A 27,964-nucleotide genomic window follows, 5' to 3' on the forward strand; every position below is an offset into this window, starting at 1 on the left:
GCGGGGGTCACCAAAAATGTAGGTGCCTTTCCCCGGCTTACTACGTGTGAGAGAAAATAAAATAGCCGACACAACCCCTTGTCGGGGAAAGAGGCACTGAGACCCGGCTGCAAGAGTTCAAAGGATGGTTTATTTCTCCAGCTAGGAAATAACCCAAAAAACTCCCTCCTTCAACATTACATCAACCTTGTATATATGTCAATTGAAGTAACTCTAACAAAAAATGCTAAATGGATCCGATTGGCCAGACGGTGTGGTGCTGTAGCTGTGGGTGGCATCTCTTCCTTCTGGTTGGCTGAGTGGCTGACGAGATGACGGACGTCAAATATCTTGTGCGCCACGCAGGTCAGGGTCGGGTCACTGTGGTCACTACTTAAGCTAATATGTTACACATTCAATAACAAATTATCTAAAACATTTTATGCTACTTTTCACATTTCTACATAAGACACACAATGATTATTGTCAGTACAATTGGGTCATTCGTGGCTTGTAATTGAAGACCTTGACCCTTATTGTGCATGTAAAAGAATCAGGCTATGTTTCGCATCTCTCCTAGGTTTCAAACCCATTAGTACAAGTAAAAACATATATATATATATAGTAGTAAAAATGCTTAAGGTTAGTAGTGGGTGTGTTGGGTGGGTTTCGCAGCACAGGCGAGGGTCTGGCACTTGAAAGAAATACCTTACAGGGAGCGCAGGGTCAAGATGGCAATAAATTGCTCTAAATGGGGATGGGTGGCTGGCACGTTTATGGGGATGAATCGAGCAAAAAGTGCTTAGCTCATTCTGGTTCACATGCTGGTTCTCAGGCGAGCAGTGATCTCAGAGGAAGAAAACTGTATCATATTGGTTGTTGCAACTTTCTCCGGCTTCTGCGTGAGAATGGAAGCGCAGAGCTTTCCTTCGCAGGGGGAGTGCAAGAGTGGGGGCCAGCCAGCTGCCTGCGCGCCGTGTGTGTGTGTCTCTGTCCTTGGCTGCTGCGGTGGAAGGGGAGCTGAGCATTGCTGTACTATCGCAGCAAGGCCTGTTTACCTAAGATGGAGTCGAAAGGGGGCACAAAAGATGGATGCCCCTTGTCCTGCTCAGTAGTCCCATCTATGTAGCAGTCAACCGTGGTTAACTTTACATAAGGGCAAGGGGCAATCCCACTACCGGAGGCACATGGTCCAAGCTTTGTACTGAGGAGCGTACGGCGCGAGGGGGCCTGAGGACCCCTCGCTTCCATACAGAAACCATAAATAGATATGTGTTTCCCAATTTGGAAACATGAATGATGTAAAACATAATAAAAAATACTGTGTAAAGATAGCACTATATAGAATAATGTGCCCTGGACCCTGAACAGGCAGAGAAATGGTTTTATATCAGAGAGTGTTCAGGAAAAGCAAAGGTTTCAGAAAGAATTACAGTGAGCCCACTATCAGGGTTGGAGGAGATGATTTCTTGAAATGACCAACTGAATAAACATTTTCTCAAAATGTGATAGTGGGAATTTATTTGGGAGTACTAAGGGCAATACTTAAGATATTATGTTGACCCCATCAGGGTTGGTGCTTATTGTTTGTGAATAGGAGGTATGCAAAAAGAAGAGAGAAGGTGGAAGGGCTACACAATGTTGTCATGCTGTGGAGATGCCATAGCTATTATAAAACATGGTACTCGATCAATACAAGACATTGGAGACATTGTAAGACCTATTATCTTGACTGGATATAGCGGACACTCTTAAGGGTGAATGAGTGTATCTTTCTTATTCCTTAAGGAAAACATACAGTTCTGGGTCAAAGTTGAGACCTTTATGACACGTGTCCATTTGGTTGATCAGAATGTTTTTCTTTCTTATGCAGCTGTAGAGTTCTGTTGCTTCCCCTTAGATGTGTGAGTACACGTGCCATGCCAAAGACCTGATGTCCTCCAATTTGCTGTTTCTGTGTTTGTTCTTCCAGTGTTTTGAAATGGGGTAAGGCATGTTTTCATTTTTGATCACCCGAATATGTTCCTTGGTTCTATCTCTTTGAGGTTGTATGGTACTTCTACTGCAGTAATGAGAACACACATGTAACAGAATATACAGAATAAGTGATAAAGTAGTTAATAAAACCTCATTGATGTCATACGCAGGACATTTTGAGTCAAAGAATGTATCTTTTCCATTTTCCATAATGTGCATATAGTAGAATTGCCATGATTTCAGTCCCACTTCAGGAGTGCTGCGAGGCTTGTTGGTTCTCTAGTTGGCTTTGCTACATTTAAAAGTTAGGGCTAATGATTTTGAGAGTTTTTCATTTTTTAGAGGTTTTCTATAGGTTATTTCAGTTATTCATCTATTAATTGTATGTGGCAGTGTCGAGGGAGTATCTTACTGGTGGTATTTCTTTTGGCACTCCATTGAGTGATAAATAATACTTTTTCTGGTTTGTCTGGTGTAGCTTTAGGGGTTCTTTTGTTAACATGTATTTCAGTTCTATCGAGTTTGGTTGCAGAATGGAGAGCCAAATTGACAATCTTGGCGCCATAGCTCCTGGTCTAAAATCTAGCACTAGTGTCCTTGGCATGTTTGTTGACTAAATATCTTAACCACTGTTCCCCTGGAATTTCACAGTTTCCTAATAGGGGATGTTCTGAATATGTTGTTGTGAATGGATACTTGTAGCCTGACAAATTTAAGTTGCAAATGTGTCATTTCTGAATAGAGTTGAATGCAGGAAATTGTTTTGACATAGATTTTGAGATATGAAAAAAGATTGACGTAGTCATTTGGGCCATTATCACTGTTATGTTATGTCATTTGTCACTAGGGTATGTAACCTATGATTCTAGGAATTCTTGGTATCCATCCCAAATCATCAAAATGTCATTGGTCTAGCACCCTAAGCATGCATTATTTTCCTGGAGTAAAATATTGGTGCCATCAGGGACACAGTGACTCATAAAGGTGCATGAAAAGGTTGGTCTAGATAGATTGTATTTAGCCCCCATTGCCAAACATTGGGCCTCATTACGACTTTGGAGGCAGCCTTAATAAGGGCATGGCTGCCTCCAAATCGTGTCCGGGTCCGGGTTCCCTGAATGGGTAAATACCGGGCCATTCCGAGTATGGAGGGCCTGGTATTTCCTCCTTCAGGGAACCCGGGCCCGGTCCTTCCCCATTCCCATTGAGCCCTCATAGCATAGGGCTCAATGGGAATGGGGAGGGAGCTAACAACTGGCCCATTACGAACAGGCCCGTTGTTAGCACCCTGGTCCCTTCGCGGGACCCTGTCATGATGCCTACCCCCGGGGTCCCAGACCAAGTCCAGCAACCCCGGAAGCAGGCATCAAGTTATTCCAAGCAAGCCCAACAACCCCTGCTAGGGGCTATTTGGGTGCAGTCCTGGCGTCTATGGCGCCAGGCTCATATGGAGAGTCAGTCCTGGCGCCATAGGTGCCAGGCTCATAGATTAAAACTTACCTGATTCAGACCATGCTGCAAACTTACCTGATGCAGACCATGCTGCAAGAGCTCCAAGCCAAAAGAGGCTTGGAAGGGACTACTTTACCTATGGACTATTTTTTACTTGGGTGGGGCTGGGGAGCAATACTTACCTGGGACTACTTTGGAGGCTATTTAAACCACGCCCGAAGAGCAGCACACGTTTCGCGTATTCTGCATCCAGCAGCTTAACGCTCACCGTGCCTGCAAGTCTGCATCCAGTCTTCTGCCACGCCCGCCTCGAGTCTGGAGCTCCTAGAAAAAGAGAGAAAGAAGGAGAAAAGGTTAGAACAAGAGCAATACCTTTGATCCTTACCTGAATTCCCGATCCATCGCGCCTTCGAGCTGGAAGAAAGATGTTTTTTTATGCGCGTCGCCTCGCCTGCTGCAGCGCCGCGCTGAACTCACCGGCCTTCGCAGCATCTTCACATTCCACCGCATCCTTCTGCATGTTCCCGCCGCACTCTGGCACCTAAGGGGAAGACAAGAACAGCAAGGTGAGCCAAGGGAATACACAGAGGCAATATTAGTTACCCCCCATAGACTTACCTGATTTTACCACCGGGGGTACTATTCCTCTTCACGGGTCAGCGCAGCTTCCACTGCATCCTCGCCGAACCCCGGCCCTTAAGGGGAAACAAAAGGACAGGAAGGTGAAACAAAGGGACAAACAAGGGCAAACCTCCTCACCACAATAGACGTACCTGATTTTACCGCCGGAGGCATTATTCCACGAGACTTCATACTTTCTCTCAGTGCCTAAATAAAGGCGAAAGCAACAGGTTACATATTGACATTATTTTATCAAACAGTGTTGGATAATACAAATCCTTACCTGAATATTACCGGTTGCCATGAGGAACTCTTCGCTAGGGTCAAGCTGTAACCTGTAAGGAATCGGACAGAGTGAAAGTCAGACATTTGAACTCTTACGAACTACATACTTACGGCGTCTTGCCGGGAATCTTAGAGTCAATATTGTTCTGGAACTCACCAATTTATTCGAGCCAGTGAAGCAACTGGTTATCTACGCGCCCCTGCGCTCAATGCAGGATGGAGAGCTCATCTTTCCAAACCATCAGGTGAGACTATAAGAGGGGACATCAAAGGTGATCAGTGGGGAGAACAGTGGGAGTGGGGGGGTTAACGCTCAACTCCACGGGTGGTTAATTCCCTTTCTCCATTTGCAGGAGAATATTCCTACGGGCCAAGCAAACGAAGCTAGGTGGGCCAGTCCAGTCCGTCATCTCGGCACTACGCATCACATTGGTGGAGACCGCAGCTGTCCAGTTCAGTTCGACTCCCCTGTGGGAGCCAGGAGAGCGTAACAGAACGCGAAGCCTACCCACAAATTCCCACCCGGGCGTTATGGATACCTCAGAAACTGACCAATTGGCCCAATTACTAGGGGAACTGAGGGCTGAACTGCATTCAGCCCATCAAGAAACCAATGCTCTTAGGAGAGAACTGATTTTGTCAAAGGAGCGAACTGATGACCTTGCTAGGAAACTACTGCAAAGCCAGGCTGGACAAGCACCCCTACCAGGTCCCGGGGGAAATCCAGCTCCTGTGTCATCGAGTAACCCTGTGCAAATAAACCTACCAGGAAATATTCCATTAGCTCCGCCCGAACGCTTTGCCGGAGATCCCAAAAGGTTTGCCGTGTTTATGAACCAATGCCGCTTGCACTTTTTATGCAGACCTGGAGCCTTCCCAAACGATCAAGCCAAGGTAGCCTTTGTATTGTCATATCTCAGCGGCAGTGCAGCTGATTGGTCAATTCCACTAGTTACTCAGGATGACCCAATTCTTCGGGATTTTCAGGGCTTTCAAATGAGCATGGAAAGACTATTTGCCCGGCACTCGCAAGGACAGGCCCTGGATAACGAACTTTTGTCCCTACGACAGGGTAACCAGGACCTTCTTTCCTACATCGCAACCTTTAATAGGTTGATAGTGGAAACTGGATGGCCTGAGGTAAAACGAATCACGTTATTTCATCGAGGGCTTCGAGGAGAACTCAAGGATGTCTTGGCTCAAGTCGTGAACCCAGAACCAGTACCTATAATTTCCGAACAAAGTATTCTTGGCATGACTACTCTACAGACACTAGAGGACATTCAGGTAAAGATCCAGCAGCTCTTTGATCCTACAGCCCTGCAGGACTGGGTAAAGAAAGGCCCGGACTACTCTGTCACCAATGACCTGCCTTATTACCAAGGGCGGCTATTTCTGCCACACAAGGAACTACAAGAGCTAGTAATTTCCCGTTATCATGATACCCTAATGGAGGGGCACCCAGGTATTGCAAAAACTGAAGCTAAAATTAAGAGACAATTCTGGTGGCCCACCTGGCGAAAGGATATTAAATCATTTGTGATGTCTTGTGGCATTTGCGCCCAAAACAAAAGTCAAAAGAAAAAAACAGCTGGATTCTTACAACCTTTAGACATTCCGCCTACACCATGGCACACCTTATCGTTAGACTTTATTACTGATCTACCCCCATGCAATGGATTTAACACCATTCTAGTTATTGTGGATCTTTTTTCCAAGATGGCACACTTTATTCCTTTAAAGGGATTACCTTCAGCTTCAATCCTGGCCAAGGAGTTCCTCGAAAACATTGTTCGCATACACGGATTTCCGTCTGTATTGGTCTCTGACCGGGGCAGTCAATTCATTTCACATTTTTGGAAAAAATGTTGTCAATTGGCGCAAATCGATGTGAGGTTAGCGACCAGTCACCACCCCCAAACCGATGGTCAAACGGAGAGGACCAAACAGATTCTCGAACAATACCTGCGTTGTATGTTACATCAGACAGAGTAATTGGAAAGACATTCTTTGGATCGCGAAATATGCATACAATAATTCAGTACATTCTGGAACTGGACAAAGCCCCTTTTATACCTTATATGGGCACCATCCTCGAACCTCAGACCTTGACTCACCCCAACACTTAGAAATGCCCGCAGTGGACCATCTGCACGCTATGATTACACAAGCCTTCAAGGAAGCAACTGCACATTTAAAACAGGCGAAAGAAAAATACAAGAAAGATGCTGATCGGCATAGAAGTGATACTCCACAATACCAGATAGGGGACCAAGTATGGTTAGCCACAAAACATATACCTCTAAAGGGAACACGGACCTTTAACCCCAGATATTTGGGATTTTACTGTATTACGGCCATTATCAAACCGGTGGCTGTCAAGTTGGACTTACCTGCTAATATGCGAATTCACCCCATCTTTCATGTGTCACTTTTGAAGCCAGTGCAACCAGGGACAAGATTAACCAAGCCACCAGACCCCATCCTTGTAGACGGGGAACCTGAATTTGAAGTTAAAAACATCCTGGACTCCAAGCTGATAAAGTCAAAACTTTTTTATTTAATCGACTGGAAAGGTTACGGACCACAGGAAAGGTCATGGGAACCTAGTGACCATGTTCATGCACCCCGATTGGTGAAAAAATTCCACCGAAATTTCCCAGACAAACCGAAACCACAGGGAAGAACGACTTTAGGAGGGGCCTTGGGGGGGAGTGCTGTCATGATGCCTACCCCGGGGGACCCAGACCAAGTCCAGCAACCCCGGAAGCAGGCATCAAGTTATTCCAAGCAAGCCCAACAACCCCGGCTAGGGGCTATTTGGGTGCAGTCCTGCTGTCTATGGCGCCAGGCTCATATGGAGAGTCAGTCCTGGCACCATAGGCGCCAGGCTCATAGATTAAAACTTACCTGATGCAGACCATGCTGCAAACTTACCTGATGCAGACCATGCTGCAAGAGCTCCAAGCCAAAAGAGGCTTGGAAGGGACTACTTTACCTAGGGACTATTTTTTTACTCTGGTGGGGCTGGGGAGGAATACTTACCTGGGACTACTTTGGAGGCTATTTAATCCACGCCCGAAGAGCAGCACACGCTTCGCGTTATTCTGCATCCAGCAGCGTAACGCTCACCGTGCCTGCGAGTCTGCATCCAGTCTTCTGCCATGCCTGCCTCGAGTCTGGAGCTCCTACAAAAAGGAGAAAGAAGGAGAAAAGGTTAGAATAAGAGCAATACCTTTGATCCTTACCTGTATTCCCGATCCATCGCGCCTTCGAGCTGGAAGAAAGAAGTTATTTTATGCCCGTCACCTCGCCTGCTGCAGCGCCGTGCTGAACCCACCAGCCTTCGCAGCATCTTCACATTCCACTGCATCCTTCTGCAAGTTCCCGCCGCACTTCGGCACCTAAGGGGAAGACAAGAACAGCAAGGTGAGCCAAGGGAATACACAGAGGCAATATTAGTTACACCCCATAGACTTACCTGATTTTACCACCGAGGGTACTATTCCTCTTCACAGGTCGACGCAGCTTCCACTGCATACTCGCCGAACCCCGGCCCCTAAGGGGAAACAAAAGGACAGCAAGGTGAAACAAAGGGACAAACAAGGGGAAACCTCCTCACCACAATAGACTTACCTGATTTTACTGCCGGAGGCATTATTCCCCGAGACTTCATACTTTCTCTCAGCGCCTGAATAAAGGAGAAAGCAACAGGTTACATATTGACATTATTTTATCGAGCTGTGTTGGATAATACAAATCCTTACCTGAATATTACCAGTTGCCACGAGGAACTCTTCGCTAGGGTCAAGCTGCAACCTGCAAGGAATCGGACAGAGTGAAAGTCAGACATTTGAACTCTTACGAGCTACATACTTACGGCGTCTTGCCGGGAATCTCAGAGTCAAAATTGTTCTGGAACTCACCAATTCCTTCGAGCCAGTGAAGCAACTGGTTATCTACGCGCCCCTGCGCTCAATGCAGGATGGAGAGCTCATCTTTCCAAACTATCAGGTGAGACTATAAGAGGGGACATCAAAGGTGATCAGTGGGGAGAACAGTGGGAGTGGGGGGGGGGTTAAAGCTCAACTCCACGGGTGGTTAATTCCCTTTCTCCATTTGCAGAAGAATATTCCTACGGGCCAAGCAAACGAAGCTAGGTGTGCCAGTCCAGTCCATCATCTCGGCACTACGCGTCACATTGGTGGAGACCGAAGCTGTCCAGTTCAGATCGACGCCCCTGTGGGAGCCAGGTGAGCCTAACAGACCCGCTCGGGACGTCTGGAAAAACCAGACGTCCAGAGCGGGTCCCGCGAGGGGACCTCGTAATAGTGCAGAGTGTCGTTAAACCCATTCCGCACAAGTCATAATGAGGCCCATTGTATTTGTCTGTACATGTCAGTGCTGAAACAAAAGATATTTATAATGTAAGTTGAAATCCATCATTTTAACATCAGGGGATTGTGCACATCTTTAAGAAGACTATCTCGTTGTTTCTAGACCCACCTCATGTAAGAGGAAGCTATAGAGGGATGGGACATCTAACACTACTAATCTGTCATTCTTACTCCATGGATGTTTTGGATTTGACGTAGGACATTACTGATGTATGAAGTAAGTGCCAGGACCATTGTTTGTAAGTCCGGGTTGATGTATTCAAATGATGGATTTCTGGTGACCCAATTCCAGATAGGTTATATCTGCAAGGTGGGAAGGGAGTTGTCCCTTTATATTTTTAAGGAAGACGATAGAAAGTTTCTATCAGTGGATGTGATTTAAACAATATGACCCGAGCGGCGGGGGCATTACCGACTCAGGTAATGCCCCCGCCGCGAGGTTCATATTGATTTTAGTACCCCAGCCCACAAGATTTGCATGACCAGGGCACTAAAAGCATTTTTTTCTGTCCCAAACGTTTTGGGACAGAAAAAGTAAGTAAAAAAAGGACCAAGAAAATGGCCCCGGGAAAGGGAAAATGGAGTCCGTTTTCCTTTTCCATGGCGGCCATCGGGAGTGGACGCGCTGGAAACGGAAGTGTTCCGAGGGCGTCCGCTCCCAAAAAAAAAGGAGAAGAAGGGAAGTGGGGTTGGGAGGGAGCAAGGGAGGGAGGGAAAAGAAAAAAAAGAATACGTACCTGCGTCCCCGGCGGGGGACGATGGAAGCCTCCAGCCGTGTGGAGGTGCGGCGCGGGGATGGGCCCGCTCCGAGCCTCCACACGGCTGGAGGCTGCCATCATCCCCCACCGGGGACAAAGGAGGCAGAAGGTAAGTGGGATGGGGAGGGCATGGAGAAGGGAGGAAAGGGAAAATAAAAAGCCTTACCTGAGCCCCCGGCGGGAGGCAAAGGCAGCCTCTCAGCCGTGGGGAGGCTCGGAATGGGATGGCCCTGCTTCAAGCCACCTCATTTGCTGAGGGGCTGCCACGCCCCTCGCTGGATACAATGGCCGTGGAATCCTGGCCGAGGGATTCCCGGCCGGGTAATGCCTCAGCAAGGGCAAATCAGAATGGTTGTTTCATTCTGATTGCGCCCTCGCGGGGTACTAATATTGCATAATATTTGTTTTTGTTCCAAAAGTCCAATCATGTAGTTGTTCATTAGATTGGAATAAGGCCCTCTTTAATGGAGTATGTGATGAATAACATAGATCTGTCACTTCTCCCCAGGGGGGAGCCTTTGCCTTTGAGGCTAGGGAAGTGAGCCCCCCCTGCAATACCCTCCCTAGGGGTAGAGGCAAGCAGGACCTCACCGGGAGAGACTTTCCCCTCTGGGGACAAGGACACTCCCTAAGAACCATACCAATGATACACTTCTAAAATGTATGAAAAACATACCAAGATGTGTTATTGTAACCAGGAAATACACATTATACCGTTTAAGGAAAGACTGTGTTATACTGTGACGAAGAGAGACCTATCTGGAGGAATACAGAACCCAAAACAAACAGAGAGAAAGGACTGTGACATTACGCTGGGGAAGGTCCAAGGCAGGATAATGAAGGAAAGAGGTGGAGACTGGGAAGAGAGAAAGAACCCACAAGATACAAGTTTACTGTGAGAGGTCAGAAATGAAAGACAGACACAAAGTTGTAATGTTCTCAACATTAGAAATGTTATTAAAATAAAAGGGTTTGGATAAAGGCCTTTCTGTCCCTATCGTTAAGAGAGTTTCCCTACCTATGAAACCAAAACTAAAGATTTGTATCTCATCATCAAAATAGGCAAAGTGGCCTTGTGTCCAAAACATATGTGACCCTCACACTCAAAAATTAACAGCAACATGTGCAAGGTAAATGTCTCTGCTTTAAATTCAGTAAAAAGTGTGTAAAAACCAAATATGTAAATCCAACACAACAATACTTGTATCCAGGGGAGGATTTCCTTCCCCTGAACTGTTTCAGGTAGAATATTGAAAGTGTTCAGTTCAAACAATAGTTCCTTAAGAGAGGTAGAAATGTCTCTTTCACACAACACTTCCTTAAGAGGAATAAAAGTGTTTTTTCCAAACCATGTTTTTTTACGGATGGCAAAAGTGTCTCTTTTGTCCAACTATTTCTTAAGGAAGTTCTCCTGGTGTACTTTCCTGCCAGGACCCTTTTCACAATGTGTTTTCTGTTCACAAACTCTAGATGGATTTTCCCGGTGTACTCTCCTGCCAGGAATCCACATTTGGGCTTGGGAGATACCCTGGTATATTCTCCTGCAAGGAATCCTTTCCCCAAAGGCTCACTGACTGATGCACCTCTTTCTTAGGTCTTCTTACAATCTTTCAGTTCTCCTTCTATTTAAGCATAACACAGTTATATTCCTTGACTGTTATACTCTATTGACTTCAGGTGTCACTTGTTCCAACTTCCCCCATATTGGTATCCCTTATATGCAGACTTGTTGAAGTTTGGCTTGTTATTTTCATTGTTAACATTCATTGGCTTGTTGCAATACTTGTTCCAATCTTCCCTATAATTACTTTTCATATATGAAGATTCATACAGTTCTTGCCTTTCAATTGTTTCATTTGCTCATGATAACATTTACTCCAGCTTTCCCTATATCGACATCTCATATATGGTGACTTGTGTTAATTCAGACTTTCTATGGCGCTTTTTTGATATCTAAAGTGAGTTCCCATTCGTTTGTGCGCCTGTCGGTGCTTGGGCCTAGCAATACTCTCGGGCACTTTCACCGGTGTTTGCTGGTGTGTCCGATCCATGTCGTATGGCAGGAGTGATATCTGTGTCTCAGGGAAGCGTTCCCCCGCTTTGCAGACTCTCACGCGGTTCTCATGGTGGCCTCTCCGTCCTCCGCCGGCAGAACATCTGCCTTTTACCATGATTGCATCCTCTACAGCCTCTCTACTACACCTGGCTTTTTCACGGTTCTTCTGTGGCACCTGCTCTGCTTCTCCAGGTCTCTCGCCATCCCAGTAGAAATCGCCTGCTCTCCTGCGCCAAGTTGGCTCGCGTGTGTCTGCCTTCAGTTCTGCTTTCCGCTGTGCCTGCTCTGCATATCTCTTCTCCTTCCCTGCTGGCATGAAAAAGCATACCATTTTTAAATTCCCCGCCCAGCTGACGGGCATTACAACAATTAGACTGCACATTGGTGTTTCTTCTGCTCCACATGAACTCCTTTATCCTCTTCTTCGTCCCCCTACTGAAGGTTATATGGGAGTTGGAGTCCAGAGGAGTTTTGAACCTGTTCAAGCTATTTTGCTTTAAGTCTTTGTACACATCAAAACCAACATTAACCAGAGATTAGGGAGTGTGCATTATGTACATATGAAGTGTGAATGGTATCTGTGAGAAAGGCATGGTATCAAGAGAGATGACACAGACAACAGATGTACAATTCCAAACAAAACTTTAATAATGATCAGGCTGGTGTAACCCCTAACTTGCCCTATGCAAAGGTGGGTCTTTACCTACCTAAAGAAACTAAGGAAAGTCTGTGTCTACAAGTCCAAAGTAAGAGTCTGTCTGTGTCAAAACCTATGCTTGTCCTCACAACTATAACTAAACATAGTGGGGGAATCTTCTCAGCAAAATATAAGTGTTCAAAGATAAAGGGGGTAATTCATAGAATTCAGCGCACAAGTGGCGCAGGCGGCTGGTGCAAATTGTGCGCGTGCGACGGTCTGCGCCAGCCGCGTGCTCCAAAATCCATTTTCGCACACAGCATATTCATGGATTTTAACATCCATTACCAGCCGTGGCGCAGAGTGGCGCAGCGACCCTGCAGCAGCGCCAGTTACGCCCCCAACCCCTCCCTGTGTGCCATGTACAGCGCACAAATCCCGTACATGGCGCACAGGCCAGTGGACCAGCATACGGCCCCCAACCACGAAAACGCCTGCAAAACTCCCCTGCGAATACACCTACCCCACTGCACGGGGAGAATCACACGCGATTGGTCCTGTGCGAGTGGAGTACGTGTATTTCAGGGGTTCGCGGTATGTTTCACACGCGATTGGCCCTGTGTGAGTGGGGTATGTGTATTTCGGGGGTTCGCAGGAAGTTTCACACGGGATTGGCCCTGTGCGAGGGAGGTACGTCTATTACTGGGGTTCGGGGGGAGTTTCACACGCGATTGGCCCTGTGTGAGCGGGGTACGTGTATTTCGGGGGTGCGCAGGAAGTTTCACACGCGATTGGCCCTGTGCGAGCGGGATACGTGTATTACTGGGGTTCGCGGGGAGTTTCACATGCGATTGGCCCTGTGCGAGCGGGGTACGTGTATTTCAGGGGTTTGCGGGAAGTTTCACACGTGATTGGCCCTGTGTGAGCGGGGTACGTGTATTACTGGGGTTCGCGGGGAGTTTCACACGCGATTGGCCCTGTGCGAGCGGGGTACGTGTATTTTGGGGGTGCGCGGGAAGTTTCACACGCAATTGGCCCTGTGCGAGTGGGGTACATGTATTTCGGGGGTTCGCTGGAAGTTTCACATGCGATTGGCCCTGTGCAAGCGGGGTACGTGTATTACTGGGGCTTGCAGGGAGTTTCACACGCAATTGGCCCTGTGCGAGTGGGGTACATGTATTACTGGGGTTCGCGGGAAGTTTCACACGTGAATGGCCCTGTACGAGCCATGTTCCCCATTCCGCGTGTTACGCCCACTTTTGTTGTGTGCGCCACGCTATGTGCGCTTTCGCTGTGCGCGTAACGCACGCCGTTTGATGACGTGTGCGCCCAGGTGCGCCATGCACGATTTTAGCACACATCCCAGGAATTACACGCGCACGGACTTCCATTAATCGATGTGCGCGGCTTTCGCACGCTTGCGCTGCGATTTTCGCGCTTGCGCTGCGATTCGCACGCTTTCGCACGCTTGTGCTGCGATTTTCGGCACACATTTATTCCATGAATCGGCCTGAAAGTTTAAGCTACTTTCAGCTTGAGTTCTTCTTGAGTTCCCTATTTCAAGTTCAATACAGTTCCAATAGCGATTCACTTCAATAGTGTTTGGTCAAGTTCTATAAATACCTTCTCCAAGTTCAAATATATCACAGTTCACATAAAGAGGAGGTCTTGGGATTCCCTTCCCCAAGTAAAAATGTTTCACAGTTCACACAAAGCACAGGTCCTGGGACTCCCTTCCCCAAGACTTTAACTTAGCATTCACGTTAAGTTTCATCTGTTCCAAATTCAAAAGAAAACACTGGACCACTTGACCCCCCTTTAGGTTTGCTTCACCAATTGTGTCACACTTCTTTGTAGCTTGTTCACCATTCAGGGTGTTATGGTCTTGGGGCAGTTGTCAGACGACACTGTCAACCTATCACAGGTCATGCAACCAGTAATCATATACTTTGTCTCTGGCTTGATTCTTGATCTTGGTAACTTTCACATTAGGAGACTTTCTGGTCTAGGTGCAGTTGTCAGACCGGACAGCCCACCCATCACAGGTCGCGCAACCATAAATCTCCCTAAAGCTGCTGGGCCCCTTTATGGCTCTTCTGCCTTGGGCTTTCACTTTCCACAATTGTATTCCTTGTTAACACTCTTTTATAACATTTATTGGCTAGTCATATACTTATGACTCTTTCTCACGTTTGTTGTTATAAGTGATATTCTTTATTATTAATCTTTGCACTTGTAATGCTCAAAACAACTCTCCAGTTTCATCACCTGTCTTTACTTCTTTTCATACTGCGTTTAACTGGCAGTGTGCCACTTGATATGTCTATTTGACTTAAAGTGTTCATTCACCATTCAGCACATCGTAGTTTAGTCAAATAGCAGCTTTCTTTCAGTTTGGTATTGAATAATATATGCAGCATTAACTTGTGCTCACTCAAATAGCATCTTTCTTTCAGTTTGGTATGCAATAGATGCAGCATTTACTTGTGCTCACTGTAAGGAAACCATGATATCAACAGTAAGACGACAGACACAAGTGATCACAGTTCAAGGGTATTTATTGAACTTCAAAAAGTGTTCGAAAAACGCCTATGTAATCCTAACTCTAAAATAAGAGCAAACTACAACCGTCAAATAATAATAACACAGTCCTAGTGGTGTCCTGTCAAAATAAAAGGGTCTCTACTAATAAACCTACTGTCAATCCTTATCTCTAATTACAAATTGTGTGGGAAACAGTTCTATGTAAAAGAAAGAATTGTCCACGATATGATAAATCAGGAAATTCAGGCCATTGGCCTCCCTTCCCCATGTTTTCAGCACGGGACAAGGTGACATACTTGAGTTTAGCACAGCCTCTGGCTTCTCTAGCACAAGGGGGCAGTTCAACCATTAGCATCAGGGCCTTCCGTGCCCAAGAGTCTTGCCTTTCAAAGTCTCTTCTTTCAGAGGGCCTGATGGGACAAACAAATATTAAAGTTCCTTCCTTCTCGGGATTTCACTCAATCAAACACTCTGTAGCTTTGGGGTCTTCCTCAGCCGGGGCGAGGACCCCCTTTCCAAATAACTGTCCAATGGGTCTCCCTTGGTTGGGTTCGAACCCTCTTTAAAATCAAAAGTCACAATTGGCCTCACTCAACCAGGCTCGGACCTTTTGTTCCATTTGTAATCCTTGTTAACAGTGTACTGGAATCAAAGACTTTAGACTGTTTGTTTGTTTTGTTTGTTTGTTTGTTTTTTTATTTGTATGCCACACCTGACCCAAGGGTATCTGGGCGCCTTTGCAGAGTGAGTTACAGGGATACTTTCAGCTTAGTTACAACAATTGAGAGGAATAATGACAATATAACAATGGATACCTTTGGAAATGCAAACGAACAGTGTATATATAGGAATACATATATACAGTGAGAGGCAAGAGACTTCATAAACAATCTGAGGATCTAGGTTGGAATCATGGTTGACGGAAGGGTTAGTCTAGGATCTAGTATATGCATAACTAAGGCTGACCATGATTGTCATTCGTAATGAGCCAATTTATGATGTTGCGCCTGAACAAATAGAAGGGTTGGTGTGCTCTCAGTGAGAGGGGTAAGGCATTCCAGGCTTGAGCTGCCATAACAGGGAAGCTGTTTCCTGCTGCCTTTTTTAGTTTAAATATAGGCACAGTTAATAATGCTGAGATGTTGGTCCTAGTAGGACGGGTCGAGGGTTGTTTGGTGATTCTCACAGAGAGGTATGTAGGAGCTACATGGTTGATACATTTGTGCGTGAAGGATAGTGTTTTGAGCAAGGTTGTATCTTTAGTATTGAGCCATCTGAATTGTCTCCTCAGGTGTGAGAAATGTCCCCTCCTGGGTATACCAAGAGCAGCTCTTAAAGCGTTGTTTTGCAATGTTTGCATTTTCTTGATGAGGTATTTATTGGCCCCCAGATAAAGAACATTGCTGTAATCCAATTTGGAAAATATGAGTGCTCTCGCTAAGGTAATGCAGCTATCCTTCGACAGGAATGGTCTGCATGCTCTAATCAATTTACAAGTGCAAGCAGTGGGGGATGCCAAGGTGCTAAGTTGTTAAGAGATAAGGCAGAGTCAAGGTAAAAACCAAGAGTTTTTACTACTTTTGCCACATTAATGGCATTGCCATCAACGTTGAAGGTGGTATAGTTCTAGCTTAGTTTGTTGAGATTGGGTGTGGAACCAAGTATAAGCAACTCAGTCTTGTCAATGTTCAGGCATAGGCAGTGTGCGGCCCTCCATCCATGGATGATGAGGTATATTTTATTCACCAAGGCCAGGTCCTTATCATACTCACTCGGTAGGGGTAGGAGGATCTGGGTGTCATCTGCATAGCTATTGTCGGTGACACCCAGATGGTCTAGGTCATCGAACAGTGACTTTGTGAATATGTTATACAATGTGGGTGAAACACATGAACCTTGTGGTACCCCACAGGTTATGGGAATTGGGTCAGCTGTAGCAAGTGGTGAGAAGACACACATGGTCCCATTATTGAGAAATTATTTGATCCAGGTGATGGCACCTGGTGAAAAATGAGTTGCTGAGGCCAGATGCTTGCATAAGAGTTGGTGGTCCACCAGGTTGAATGCGGCCGAGAGGTAGAGGAGTAACAGTAAAGCAGTTTTTCCCTTGTCCTTCAGCTCGTCAATCTGTGTTTTTAAGTCTAATAGAGCTGTCTCAGTACCAAGGCTGGGTCTGAATCCCAATTGTCGGACACCAAGGAGATGATTTGTCTCTAGATACTTCTGGATTTGAATATAAGCCATTTTATCAAGGATCTTAAGTAATAAATGTACAGTGGTGATAGGCCTATAGTTGGTCTGGATAGTGGGGTCCAGGGTCTGTTTTTTAGAGGTGGTAGGACCCAGGATTCTTTTAAATTTCAAGGGACGGTACCTGAGATAAATGAGGAGTTGATCAATTTTGTTATAAAGGGGGAAAGGTCTCTATTGGCATCTTTGATAATCTGTGATGGAAAATTATCTCCTTGACAATTAGATGGTTTGAGTGATAGAATTATTTTTTACACCTCATAAATTGAGACTTGGGAAAATATGAACTGGTTGATAGGTTTGTTGGTATGTGGGGTTGTGCTGTTATTTTTATTTAGGCTGGGTAGTGTGGCTTTTTTGTTAGCATTTCTTTTAAAACAATTTTTATTGGTTTTTCTTTTTACAAAACACATGAAAAACATTTAACCATCAACAATGCTGTCCTCCCCGCACCCTCCCTTTAACTCGGGCTTGCACCTTAATTCTTGGGTTACCTTCTCTGGGGCTAATCCCCTTCATCATTCTTAGACAAGTCATATTCACTTGAATCCGTATGTGAGGATCCCAACAATGTGGCTACCATTTGTCTCCAGGCAATCAGAGGACCTGCTTCCCCACCCTCCCCCCTGTTGGCCACCTCGTGTCATGCCATTGTCTCAGCGTCTACCCACTTTAACAGGTCATTCCACCATGCCTCTAGCCTGAGTCTATTGGCTGATTTCCAGCCCATGACTAGCCTTCGCTTTGCCAGGATGTAAGCTAAATCTCTGAGTTTGCTGATGTGTTTCAGGTTGCGTGGTCTTGTGAACCCCCTCAGCATGCACGCCCACACTGATTCCACGTCTACTTTAATTCCTTTATTAGACAGGTGCAGCCTGACTTCCTCCCAGAATTTCCCAACCTCCGGGCATGCCCAGAACATGTGGATCATCCCAGCTTCCACCTCCCCGCATTTGGGGCATTTTTGTACTTCAGTGCCCCGTAATCTAACAATCCTTTTGGGGGTCATGTACGCTCTGTGGGTAACATATAGTTAGACCTGCTGCAGTCTCGCGTTCCTAGACACCTTTTTGTGGTATCTTTGTGCCCTATCCCATTGCCCGTCCTTCTTTGGTGTCCCTGCCTCCTCCTCCCAGTCTCGCCTCAATTGGAGCAGCTCTGTTCCCACTCTGGACATTATCAGTTCGTAGATCCAGGATACCTCATGCCCTCCCTCCGAGACGTCGTACATTGTTTCTAAGACGGCGTCCGGCGGTTCAGCTAGTGCTATTTCGAACCACCTCCCTTTCTCCCGTTTAATTATTCTAGTGTAGGTGACATGTTGCCCCGGGTGCAGCCCCATTTAGTCCATTAACGTCTGGAAGTCCTGTGGCTTCCCCTCCTGCCATATGTCTCCCAGGTTCACCAGGCCCACCTCCTCCCAGTGTTTGCGGATCCCTTTCCTTAGTTGTTCATCTGCCCCACATAGCGCCACCAGAGGCGCCTGCGGAGAGTGTGGGGCCGGGCTTCCCACGGCCCGGCATGCCCTGCACCATGTCTCCCAGCCCAGTTCCAATAGCCTCGATCTACCATGCAACTCTGGTCTGGGCAGCCATATTATTTCTTTTAGGAAGTAGGGGTTACATTCCCGTCCCAACAATCTTGTTTCCGCCGTCTCATCTTCCGACAGCCATCTTACTACATACTGTAGCTGCCCTGCCACGTAGTATATTTCAAAGTTTGGCAGGTTTATTCCCCCCTTGTCATACGTATTTTGTAGTTTCCACAGGGCTACTCTTTTTCGGAAGTTGTGCCACAGGAAACCTCTACATAAGCTCTGGAGTTTGGTGAAGAAGCGTCTGGGCAGCACCCAGGAGATGTTTGTGAAGAAGTGCAGAAGTCTGGGCAGGACCACCATCTTAAGCAAGGCCACCCTCCCTACCATGTCCAGGGAAAGCTTGGCCTAGAAACCCATGCTGTTCTTGATGCCCTCCACCGCCTTCTCCGTATTCTGTTTATGCTCATCCAGGACCTCGTGATATATGTTGATTCCCAGATATTTAAATATGCTGGTCTGCCAGGCTATTTCTGGGACTGGCAGGCTCTCCTGCGGGACTCCTCTGTACCTGCCCAGGGGAAACATGCATGACTTTTTGGGGTTCAGCGCAATGCCCGACAATGTCGCATAACGTTCCATCACCTCTAGGATATAGTGCAGGTTCTCCTCTGGCTACCGCAAGTACAACAACATATCATCTGCATACAGTGATATCAGGTGTGGTCCTCCCCTAGTGTGGACCCCTATTCCTTCATACTGCTGTCTCAAATAAATTGCTAGCAGTTCTAGTGCCAGGATATATAGCATTCAAGACCATGGGCATCTCTGTCTTGTTCCCCTACTGAGTTTCCATTTTTCGGAAATTATCGCTCCCTTCTTGACCCTGGCTGTTGGGGCACTATAGACCATCCTTACCCATCGCATGTACCCGGGTCCCATCCCGTATTTCATCAAGGCTGCTATCATCCATAGCCACCTCACCGAGTCAAAAGCCTTTACCGTGTCTAGTGAGACTATTGCTAATTCCCCTGGGTCGTCCTCCGCCTTTTCAATGACATAGTGGAGCCTCCTGTGGTTATCAGATATACTTCTGCCTGGGACATATCCGGTTTGGTCAGGGTGCATGAGTTTGTTTATGACCCTCTTCAGTCTATTTGCCAGCACCGCGGTGAGGATTTTGCTATCTTGATTAAGCATGGAGAGGGGTCGGTACGACCCACACTCTGTGTCCGGCTTGTCAGGTTTCAGGAAAGGAATAATCACCGCCTCCCTAAGGGATTCTGGCAGCCTTCCTCTCTCGAAGGCCTCGTTGAGCATTGCCAGCAGCGGGGGGAGCACATCTTGCTTATATGTTTTGTAGAATTCGCTGGGGAGCCGGTATGACCCCGGGGCCTTACAAGCGGGCAATTGAACTACCACTGCCTCTAATTTCTCTATGGTAATTGGGGAATCTAGGTCCTCTCTGTCTTCTTCGTTCAATTTGGGCAGACCAACGTCTTTTAGTGTCTCTTGGGGCTCCTGCTCTGTCATTCCGCCTGTGTCTGCATAGAGGTGTTTGTAGAATCTGAGAAATCCCTCGTTCATGCCCTCCTGGGTGTTCCAGATCTGGCCCTCCTCTCCCCTTATCTCCCTAATGGCTAATCTCGGTGTCTCCCTCTTGTACAGCCACGCTAGGAGCCTCCCGGGTCTGTCTCCCCCCGCATGTTGCCTTTCAATGTATTTTTTGTAGTTCAGGTTGCATAACCTCTCCCATAGCCCTTCGCAAGTCTGTTCTAACTGGCTTGCCTGTTTGGCGCCTTCTTGCGAAGTGCCCCCCTTTCTCATGATTTCTTCCATTTTCTTCTCTGTCTCTTGTAGCTCCCGCTCTATGCCTCCTTGGAGCGCCTTTGATTTAGATATGGCCGCGCCTCTGACCATCACTTTTGAATTTGAAAGCTTCACACAAGGTTCCCTCTGAGTCTACGCTACCCGTGTTGTTTTCAAAGTATCCAATTATCTCCTCCCTTAGATCCTCGCAGAATATTGGATCCTTCAGGGCCTCTGCTCTGAGCTTCCAGGTTGGAATTCTAGCTCTAGGGGGCTGGTGTCTCCACGCCAGGGCCAGAGGGGAGTGGTCCGATAGTATTCGTGCTTTGAATTCAGAACATACCATTTCCCAAGCTAGTCCCTGTGTAGCGTGGCGAACATGTAGTCCAATCTAGTGTACAGGTTGTGTGGGGCGGTGTAGTGTGAGTAGTGCCTGTCGGTGGGGTGCTGTTGCCTTCATATGTCCACCATCCCGAAATCTCCCAGCAGGGCTAGTAGTGTCCTTGCTGCGGGGCTGGGCCTGGCTAGTTTTGTGTCTGACCTATCCAATTTAGGGTCCAGCGTGCAATTGAAATCCGCCCCCCACATGACCGCACCTCCCATGTAGGGGCTGATTTTACTGTGTAGTGTTTTAAAATAGGCCACTGTGTCTTGGTTGGGGGCGTATGTGTTTATAATACACAGTTCTCTATTTTCTACCAACCCGCGAACCGCTACCATCCTCCCGTCTGACTCTGCGGTGGCCTGAAGCATCTGAAAGGGCACGTGTGGCGCCACCCAGATCATTACACCTCTGGCGTACGCCGAGTATGTCGCTCCTATGGTGGTGCCCTTCCACTTTTTCTTTATCACTTCTTGTTTCTCTCTGGTGAGGTGGGTTTCCTGCAATAGTGCTATGTCAGCCTTCTGCCTCCTCAGGTACATCATTGCCTTGTTTCTTTTCAGGTAGCTGCTGAGGCCTCTGACGTTTCAAGTTATTATTTTAAGGTCTCCCATTGTCGTTCCTGACTTGTCTCCTCCCCCCTCCTCCTTGTTTTACCCTCAGAGTTTGTTTAACATGGTTGTAAGCCCGTTCCGTTTCCCTTAAAACTTTAAACCCCCCAACTGGCCTCCCGCCCCCGAACTTCCCCCCCAAAACCACTGCGCATCCCCCCCCAACTCCCTCCCCTCCCCCCACCCTTCCCATTCCCAACTGTAGCCCAGCTCCATCCCTGGATCTCAGGCCTGCCCGCTTCTGTTACCCATTCGGCATGCCGATACTCGGGACCTTGCAGGTGGCTGCCATACTGGTGGCAACCCAACTATTCTATCTTGGGGGGTAATTCCTATGTGTCTCCTGCTATGTGCAACATTGCTTTATTCCCACACATTGCAGCTTATATGGCATGCGGCTGAACAATTCCGTGGCTGCATTACCCTGTCTTATATTCTAGTCCCAGAGTCACAGTTTATACAGCACCTCAGTTCCGGTGTCCCACCTCACTTCTTCATTCCGTCCTTTTTCCGGCCCTCGCTCCGGGTGGACCGTTCTGGGTGTCCAGCCACTCCGTGGCCTCCTCTGGGGTCTTGAAGAAGAGGGATTTGTTGTTGTGGAACACCTTCAGCCTTGCCGGATACATCAACATGTATCAAAAGCCTGCTTCCCGCAGTCTTCTCTTCACTGCTCCGTAGTTTAGTCACTGTCTTTGCACCTGCAGTGTGTAATCTGGATACGCCGTGATGGTCGTGGAAGCTCTTTGTATTGTGCCTCCTTTCCGGAAGTGTTCAAGTATTTTCTCTCTGTTGTGGTAGTTCTGGATTTTTGCGATTATGGGTCTCGGAGATGCCCCTGGGGGTGGGGGTCTTCTTGAGAGGGCTCTGTGCGCTCTCTCTACCGCGAACCCCTGGGTAAGCACCCCACCTTCATTTTCCTGGAGAAGCATGGTCTCGAAATAGTCTGTCGGGTTGGAGCCTTCAGTTCCCTCTGGGAGGCCCACTATGCATATGTTACTCCTCCGGGCGCGTCCTTCGGCTTCTTCTACTCTTTTCTCTAGATTGGCCACTTGCTGTTTCAGTACGTGGATCTCCTAGGAATGGGATGTGCGCCGGCGTGTTTGTGGACGTTTCTCCCTCCAGTTCATCTGTTCTCTCTGCTATTTTCTGTACATCTTGTCTGAGTAGGTTAACGTCCTCCTGGACAGCGCCTACTTTGAGTTCCAGTGCTGCTTTTAGTTCGGCTGTGGCTGCCTCCAGTTTAGTCTCCCATGTCGCCTTCAGGTCAGCAATCGCGTCCAAGATCTGTTGGTCATTGCGCACGGAGGCGGTGTTCGGCTGCGTATTCTTTTCTTTATCTTTGTTTCTGGCCCCTTCCCCGAGCGGTGGGGTCTTCGTGTATTACTCCATCGTGGGTTGCTTCCCTTTAGTTTTGGGGAGTTTGGACACCATCGTATTCCTTTGGCCTGGCCTGGTGCTGAATAGCTCCTCCTGTTTTCTTTCCTGGGGGGTCTTATGGGGACCCCAATCGCTTCTGGCGCGGTCCTCCTGATGTCCAGCTCCTGGTGGGGACTGCCTTAGTTAGTTCTCCCGTCTGTGTTTGTCACCACGTCCACTCCGCTTTTGGGGCCTCAGCCGGGGTTTCTTAGCAGCTTCCGAGGTACCTGCACGCAGTCGTATCCATGTTTTCATCTACCTTTGCCCGGTGTCTCTGTGGTATGCTTCTTGTGCTGTTGTTGTTACTCCGCGGTTCATGCGAGTCACCTTGTCTTGTGGGGGGGTCTTCTATGTTCCCCCAGCCACCTGTATGGTGGGCCAATCTGCTTTTGCTTGTGCGATGCTCCCAGTTCCGCCTGACCGCCTCCGAAAGTCTCGCAGTGGCCCTTACTGGTTTCGGTGTTATTTCCGCGGCAGGCCCCCTCTTTGATCTGCAATGTTTGGGGCCGGGTCCAGCCTGTGTCTGCATGGCTCATAAAACGTTGTATGCATGCGGCTTGTCCAACCTGCCCCTGGGTCGCGTCTGTTTGGGCCTGTTATTCTGGGACCCTCTTTGGGTGGCACAGCGCTCCCCATCTCTCGTTGGGCCCATGCTGTGATGTCTTTGCAGCTTTATCTGGGCGGTGGCCCTCACAACAGTTCACGTTCCCTCCTCGTGCTGGTGGGGTTGGGATTTTGGCACTTGCTGCTACCCCCGTGTTCTTGCCTTATCCGTTATGTGCACCTCGTTCCAGGGGACCGGTGTTGGCGTGCTAAATGCTCCCCAGGTCACGGCGTGGGGCTTCGTGCCGTTCCGCACCTCTGCTCCGTCTTATTATCCGACGGCCCCCTCGCTGCTTCCACCGTGGGTGTGCTCGTGTGCTCCCTCTTGTCTGTAGCCAGGCTCACACACCTGAATGATGGTTCGTGTGCGTGTGTGCCAAAGGTTCCCCCTCTGCAGCTCCGCTCTTGCGCAGCAAATCCGCCTGTGTTGTGCCACCTCTTGTTTCCGCTGCGGACAGAGCCCCCTCCCAGCTTTGGCCGCCTTGTCTGTTTCAGCACTCCAGTGGCTCTACAATGTTGCCATTGTTGCTCACTGAGTGTCTCTCCGCTTTGGGGTTCGCTGTGTGTCTCAGCCTTAGTTTCCCTTATGTCTGCCTTATTTTATTATTCGCAGCCAACTCCGGCAGTGTCCGCCCATTCAGCACTAGGCGTGCTCCGGTTCACCGTCCCACTTTGTTCCCTCGACCCAGCAGCCACTTCTCTTGTCCGTCAACCACTGGCCACCATTGCCGGGGTGTGGTGCTGCGGGTCCTCAGCACTTATGTTATCCTTCCAGGCGCGCCCCTTCGTCTGTCCCTCTACTCGGCTACGTGATGGCTTTCGGTGCTGCAGGGTCAGTGCGCTCCTTCCCGCACTCCGGTGCAGGCCGTGTCACCGGCGGCAACTCTGTGGCACAGATTTCATCTATTTCACAGACCCAGCGGAGAGATCCTTTGTTCTGTTATCTCCGCCATCTTGGCTTCACGTCAGGGGGACGCTGCCCGGCTCTTTCTCGTCAGATTACTGCTTTCGCCGCTGCAATGCTCTTCCTTGTTCCACACGATGTATTCTCTGTATGTTCATGAATCCGCTTGTGCAATTTTTATGTAAGATAGCTTCGCAGGGGCATATCTTACCGCAGGATCATTTAGGATCGGCAGGAGCCTCACGGAAACCCTTCCTATCGCATGGCTCCTTAGCCACACCCCCCCTTTGTTAGCAATTGTGCTTTGGAGTAAGGTGATTTTATTCTGAAGGGCATTCTGTATACCTGTGCACCAAGGTTTGTCCTTAAGGCAGTCGTCAGTTTGTGGGATAGGAGCTTCCAGTTCCCTTTGGATAGTGAACAGTTCCCTAGAACTTGAGCTGTCTTTCATGATCCTTTCATTGTATGATTCATGTTTGAATGTATAATTTCTTTTTTGTAGTGGGCTGCTAGATTAAGAAAGTTTGTTTTATTATCATCAGTGGGGTTAGTTTTACATAGGGATTCAAGCTTTCTTTTTTCCTTTCTCATGGTTTTTAAATGGGGCGTAAACCATGAGTTCAGATGGGCTTTAGGTTTACTTTTCTGTATCTTGAGTGGGGCGATTTTGTCAAGGGCTTTCGTCATGGCATCATTATAGGCAAGTATAAGTCTATCTGCCCTGGTTGAGTTGGGAAGTAGGTCAAGAGTTGGAAAGATGAGTGGAATGAACTTTTCTGCAGTGATTTTTTTTTGTTCCTCGTGGGGAGGATGGTGCGATGGGTTGACTTTAGGTTTCAAATGAATGGCCGGCAAAGTAAATGATATTAAATGGTGGCCCATCCAGGCTAATGGTGAAATCGCTGTGATAGATGTGACACAGTTGTAGTCTGCTATCCAATCAAGGGTTCTCCCTTTGTCGTGTGTAGCTTGAGTTACTCTTTGGGTGAGTCCCTGTTCTGTTAGTACATTAGCAATGGCCAGGAATTGGTGGTAGTTGGGACCATTGAATCCTAGATTGAAGTCTCCAAGCACAAGTATTTGAGAGGCCAACTTGGTGTTCTCAGAGAGGATGGCAGAGAGGTCATCTTCAAATGAACCAAGTGGTCCTGGAGTTCTATATATAAGATGAATTGTTAGGGTGTCATTATTGGAGATCGGGAATTTAGCTGTGAGTAGTTCAGATGAGCTAGTAGTGGGTGAGGGAACCTTTCTCAGGGAAAGGTCAGATATGGCGATGAGTGCTATGCCGCCACCTTTTGAGTTGGTTCTGTCAGCTCTTAAGATTTCTTAGTTGTCTGGTATAGCTAGGAGTAGGGCAGGGCCAGCGGAAGCGTGTAGCCAAGATTCGGTAATAGCAAGGGAGTCATAGTTCTCGGCAGTGATGAAATCTGCTATTTCTGTGGGATGTGCTACTAGGGATCTGGCGTTAATTAAGGCGCCTTTGATATCTGGGCACTTGGTAGCTGTCGGTGGGTTCATCAATTCTATTTTCTTGCTGGGGTTGATAGCAGTCTTAGGGGTGGCAGGCAAAGTAGCGTGGCATGTATTGGGTTAAGTCACTAGGGTGGACGGGCAGTAGGTTCTATTGTTGTTGCTGGGCTTTTCATTGTGATATAGTTGCTGTTATGGGTGTGGTTAGTTTGGATGATGGACTTAGCTGGTGGTTCGTGGATCTTGGATAATCTGGACCGGAGTCTAGAGTTTCTAACTGGGGGTGCGCACAGGAGATTGGCTAGGGTAGTGTGGTGATGGTTTATTAGGATGGTAGGAGGGATATGGCTGAGGGCCATACTGATGAAATTTCTAGTCTGTATGGTAGTGGTTGGCGAAGATGGAACAGAGGGGTGTTGGAAGGTGGTGGATGAGCCACAGCCTTTAATCCGAGGGTGCACATTAATGGGGGTTGTTACTGAGAGGATAATGCTGTCTATGTGTGTACTAGTAGTCCTTAGGTATTCGCAATTATCTGGGTTTGGAGCAAGTACTAATGCTCATAGCGTTATTAGGGCATATAATAGTTTAAGCAATACGATCCTACAGGCATACATAATGCTGGCAATATGCAGAAGGACTGAGTTTCCTGCTCTAGTGACCACAGTAGCTAGGGGCGGGGGTAGTTATGTGCTGTAATAATTACTAGAGTGCTTATTATAGCACTATGTGCACTATTATAGCACTATATCACAAGTCTGGCGGTAACCCTTAAATGCGGCGGTAGCGCTATTACCGCTTCATTTAAGGGTCCACCAGATCATGGCCATGGCGGATTTCCCCCCAATCCGTGGCAAAATTGCTGATTTTCGGCGCTATTACCGCCGGCGGGAAATTCGCCGCCGGTAATAGCGTGAATTTTCCCCATTGGGCCCAGTGGGGAATGAGGAATTCCCAAATGGGCCCGAATGGGCCCAATGGTGAATGGGCACTAACTGTTCCGCCAAACCCGTGATCCGGTGCTAATAGCGCCGGCAGGGTTGGCGGCAGGGCTAATAGCACCAGCGGTATTGATGAGGCCCTATGTGCTCTAATACACACTAGGTTCGTTCGTAGAGGTAGTGTAATTGACACAGGTATTACTTGTGCTGTGCTGCTTCTAAGCAAAGGTTCTAAATAAGTTCAGTCGGGCTCTCTGAGTTTTTAGGATTGGACTCAAATATTATGCTTAGGCTAGATCCATAAGTAGCATTGGGCATGATACAATGGTAGTAGTGGGCACATCATATAATGCGAATGTCGGCATATAGCTAAGGACATGAGGGAGATCAGTTGCTAGCGGCTAATATCAAGTCAGATGCTAGTGCGATTAACAGTATTATATGGTACATATATTCAAATGTAGTTAAAGGCAAGAGACAGATCAATACTAAGGGCATTAGAAAACTCAAATACTGAAACTGATCACTGTAGCAAACAAGACACAGCCTGTATTGGGCACAGAACAGATCCAATACCTGTGCAATTGTCTCTGTCATGTGATACGTATGTTAGCATTTAGGTGAAGGCAAATCAGATATTAATGGCACTAAGCATTTCATACGCTAATACCACTCATGGTAGCAAGCAGGACACAACCCATAATGGGCATAAAACATATGAGATACGTTTGCAGTTGTCTTTGGTGTATGATATGTGCGTTAGGTGAGGCAAATCAAGTACTAAGGTTACTAAAACAGTTCAACGCTAATAGCGGTCCCCATGACAAATGGGTCACCGCCCTTACTGGGCATGGCATGGATCGAAGGCGAATGAAATTGTTAATATCAGACGGTATGTGCTATGGCGTTTGGCTAGGGCATACGACAAATCAACGATTAAAGGCTATTAGCTAATGCAATGCTAGTGCGGTTTAGGATAACAGACAGGTCACCACTCAACTGTGGCATAGAACAGATCCGCTACTAGTGCTGTTAATGGAACAATAGAGTTCAATCTACCACGTGTGTTAGCATTTGGCTGCGGGGTTAACACAAATTAATTGGAAGCTTACTCATCTGCATGTCCATGTGCAAGGAAGGCGATTCGCAGTGAGTGCAAATGTTTGGGGAGAAGTCCAAAAGTCTAGCTGAGATGAAATGGGCAGAGTGTCTGGCTGCGGAGACGTCTCTGGACAGGCTCAAGACAGGAAGCAAAGCCTTTGAAGTCGTGCCTTAGAAGGGGGGGCCGGCTTCTCGCCTGCTGGCGAATTGGCATCCGGTAAATAGGATGGCTCC

The 27,964-nt window shown here is 47.6% G+C and overlaps 1 protein-coding gene across 1 annotated transcript in view; it reads left to right on the top strand.

The window, feature by feature from the left end:
• Window positions 1-1,828: 1,828 nt before the first annotated feature.
• The window catches only part of OSGIN1 (oxidative stress induced growth inhibitor 1), an 889,419-nt gene continuing 863,283 nt past the window's right edge, over window positions 1,829-27,964 (top strand). Inside the window, exon 1 of the mRNA XM_069604776.1 lies at window positions 1,829-1,965. The gene's annotated coding sequence lies outside the window, so the exon portion shown is untranslated. The remainder of the gene's footprint in view (window positions 1,966-27,964) is intronic.

Source organism: Ambystoma mexicanum, chromosome 1p (genome assembly GCF_040938575.1).
Source record: "Ambystoma mexicanum isolate Mex_15411 chromosome 1p, UKY_AmexF1_1, whole genome shotgun sequence".
Taxonomy (NCBI): Eukaryota; Metazoa; Chordata; class Amphibia; order Caudata; family Ambystomatidae; genus Ambystoma; species Ambystoma mexicanum.